The 3,861-nt window shown below is 41.5% G+C and overlaps 1 long non-coding RNA gene across 1 annotated transcript; it reads right to left on the bottom strand.

Annotated features, from left to right (window-relative positions):
• Positions 1–2,750: 2,750 nt before the first annotated feature.
• On the bottom strand, positions 2,751–3,449 carry LOC106606217 (uncharacterized). Its single transcript, XR_014379078.1, has 2 exons — positions 3,287–3,449; positions 2,751–3,195 (listed from the first exon to the last, which is right to left on the bottom strand). It is a non-coding gene; the product is annotated as an uncharacterized LOC106606217 (long non-coding RNA).
• Positions 3,450–3,861: the final 412 nt, after the last annotated feature.

The following is a 3,861-nucleotide window of genomic DNA, read 5'->3' as shown; positions in this document are numbered from 1 at the left end:
TCAGTTCTAGGCCCTCTCCTATTCTCGCTATACACCAAGTCACTTGGCTCTGTCATATCCTCACATGGTCTCTCCTATCATTGCTACGCAGACGACACACAATTAATCTTCTCCTTTCGCCCTTCTGATAACCAGGTGGCGAATCGCATCTCTGCATGTCTGGCAGACATATCAGTGTGGATGACAGATCACCACCTCAAGCTGAACCTCGGCAAGACGGAGCTGCTCTTCCTCCCGGGGAAGGACTGCCCGTTCCATGATCTCGCCATCACGGTTGACAACTCCATTGTGTCCTCCTCCCAGAGTGCTAAGAGCATTGGCGTGACCCTTAACAACACCCTGTCGTTCTCCACTAACATCAAGGCGGTGACCCGATCCTGTAGGTTCATGCTCTACAACATTCACAGAGTACGACCCTGCCTTACACAGGAAGCGGCGCAGGTCCTAATTCCAGGCACTTGTCATCTCTCGTCTGGATTACTGCAACTCACTGTTGGCTGGGCTCCCTGCCTGTGCCATTAAACCCCTACAACTCATCCAGAACGCCGCAGCCCGTCTGGTGTTCAACCTTCCCAAGCTCTCTCACGTCACCCCCGCTCCTCCGCATACTCCACTGGCTTCCAGTTGAAGCTCTCATCTGCTACAAGACCATGGTGCTTGCCAACGGAGCTGTGAGGGGAACGGCACCTCCATACCTTCAGGCTCTGATCAGTCCCTACACCCAAAGAAGGGCACTGCGTTCATCCACCTCTGGCCTGCTGGCCCCCCTACCTCTGCGGAAGCACAGTTCCCGCTCAGCCCAGTCAAAACTGTTCGCTGCTCTGGCACCCCAATGGTGGAACAAGCTCCCTCACAATGCCAGGACAGCGGAGTCAATCACCACCTTCCGGAGACACCTGAAACCCCACCTCTTTAAGGAATACCTGGGATAGAATAAAGTCATCCTTCACAAATTACCACCGGTTTAAGCTATGATGTTGAAATGCCTACTTACAGTTCCATCTCACTGTGCAATCCACCGTCCCATCAGGTCCAGCTGGGCAATTTATAAAATTGATCTCCACTGTAAAAAAGCATCTAGACATTATCTCCCCTTGCTTTTGGCTCACATTTTGTTTTCTACAACAGAGATTTGTATAAACCTTGTTAACAGTGACACGAGAGCAAATGTTCTATGCCAATGATGCAAAATCACGCATTATTGCTCTTTGTTATGGATGTATCCAAGTAAATGGTACTAGAAAACAGCTTAAACCAAAGCAAATACAGCAACATTTCTGTTATTCTGGGTGGACTGTTTGATGCGATTGTGTTAACCGTCGTTGGCTAGCGAACAAGCAAGGTGTAAGAGTACTCCCAACCCCACTTCTTATGGCATGAAAAAAAAAATCTCTATAAGCCAATATGTAATTAATATACAGTGTATTGCATTGACGGCAATGGAACAGGTTGATTAAAAGCCTAGCAACACCACATATTATTAGGTCCCCCATAAAATAACACCATATATATATTCTACAGACCCTACTGAGTACTCCCAACCCCACTTTCACATTGGCACAAATTATATATTTTTCTCTACAGCCCAATATTGGGAACATTTGAATATGAATGTGTATATTGATATGTATAGCTTATATTTATGTGCATTGATACGTATACAGGGCTAATAAAAAAAAAAAACTGCCTGAACATTGTATTTTTCAATAGTGGTCTTACATTTGGCCCTTTTTTTAACTTAAATTCCTTCTTGCAAGAGCGCAGACGGTCTCTGATCATTTATGCATTTGCTTATGATCACTATAAAATGGCCTTTGATTACAATTGAATATATTTTTGTATGCGTTATTAACGTTGCGGTTTTGAAATGTGAGCTTTTATTTTGAAGGTTTCCTCATTACCATACATAGTGACACCCTCATTTGTGCTGCATGCAGAATAGTAGTACGGACAAGGCACAAGACAGCATCGGGACTGAAAAGGTAAGTCGGCTACCTACAAACTTGATAAATAGCCCAAATTATAAACTGGAAGGATTTACATTAAAATACATATTTAGCGCACTATTTAACATGGACATAAACAGTCTGCAATTGCGTGTAAGTAAGTGCACGCTAGTCCTGTGATAAATTGAGAGTGACGTTCACCGCATAGCGAGGTATGCCTTGCAAGAGAGGATGCTCTGCACCGTATCCACAGCACATTGGATTTCGACTCTGTTATCTAACTGGCTCACTTTTTTAAATTGGAATGCACGCACCTAGCCATAGCCACACACTGTATCTTGTAGCTACATTGCTTGCTACTACCAAGTAGTCAATGTACGTGCACGATGTGCTAGCCTTGATACGGATCATCTCTAACGGTGTTTACCAGTTGAACAGGACAGGAGTGATTCACGGACACATTCCGGACCTTTTAGATTTCTTGCAAGCAATGTTGATTTATTTTAACTTAGATAGCTATAGCTAAAATCAATTCAATATGCTACTTGCTGTTATGAACACATAATAATCAAGATGCATGGAAATACATACACTCTAAAAACAAAATATTCCACGAGTATCCTTTAGGGGTTCTACAAATTGAAACTGTGGGGGAACCCCTATAAGTTATTTCAAAGAACCCCTTTTAATGGATCCTCAAATAACCTTTTGAATAACCTTTTGTGGTTAATTTTTGATCTACCTCCCTCCCGTAATATTATTAATAATAACAATACGCATAACAATAACAACAATAACACGATATTTGAGTTGTTAGTGTTTATTATGATTTTAGTGGCAAAGCAGAATAAAAAAAATGCTAAAATGAGGTACACTCCCAGCAGAGCCCCAAGTCCAATAGGTGTATCCTCTGGCGTGTTGATGTTAATGTGTTGATGTTCTCCGTATCCATAGCCAGAATTATTTTAGAGTGCATAGTAATTGAACAGGTTTCCTGTGAATCCCCCCAAAATGTGTTATACAGATTATTAACAAAACATGCACACAACAGTATTCATACCTTGGTTTTTGTGGTAAATGTGAATGAAAAAAACTATTTTGATAATGGTTTTCATACACATACCTTGTCCATAATGTAGAGGACTATGGGATTTTCATTGAAGAGGTAAGGGAGGAGGATGGTACATGTGATCTGCAAAACATACCAATACCAATTGACATACCTTTGTATGCCTCCTCGTCCGTATACCTGCAGACACAGACACAAAAGTGAGCAGTTCAGTCATCGGCACCAAATACAGCTAGCCTTCAACATATTCTTATAGCCTACATATTCTTACCTCTTTGTTGTTGATATCCATTGAATTGTGTCCATTTTCTGTTTTACAAAGATTTGCACGGATATGAAAAGATAGATGAGCGTACAAGGGACAAATCTTGTCTTAATAAATTAAGTAAATCTTTACATTTTTTCAGTTAAGTGCCCGCACCTGCTGTCCTTTCAAATTCAAATCCCAATGTTTCAGTTGGGCAGTTAGGTTCCTGCAAGAACCCCCACCAACTAAGGAGGTTCCTCAATGAGCCCCACCTCCTATGGGGTTCTTGGACAACATTTTTGGGGACATTTTCAGTGCCAAGAACCTTAAGGTTCTTCTAAGAACTTTGAGGATCTTAGAAGAACCCTTGTTGAACCACTAATCAAATCAAATCAAAATGTATTTGTCACATACACATGGTTAGCAGATGTTAATGTGAGTGTAGTGAAATGCTTGTGCTGCTAGTTCCGTCCATGCAGTAATATCTAACAAGTAATCTAACAATTTCGCAACAACTACCTTGTACACACAAGTGTAAAAGTGTAAAGGAATGAATACGAATATGTTTTTAAAATAATATGGATGAGCGATGGCCGAAC

Source organism: Salmo salar, chromosome 01, assembly GCF_965601325.2.
Source record: "Salmo salar chromosome 01, fSalSal1, whole genome shotgun sequence".
Lineage (NCBI taxonomy): Eukaryota > Metazoa > Chordata > Actinopteri > Salmoniformes > Salmonidae > Salmo > Salmo salar.
The sequence above is the reverse complement of the archived record's forward strand: the minus strand, read 5'-3'. Positions and strand labels throughout refer to the sequence as shown.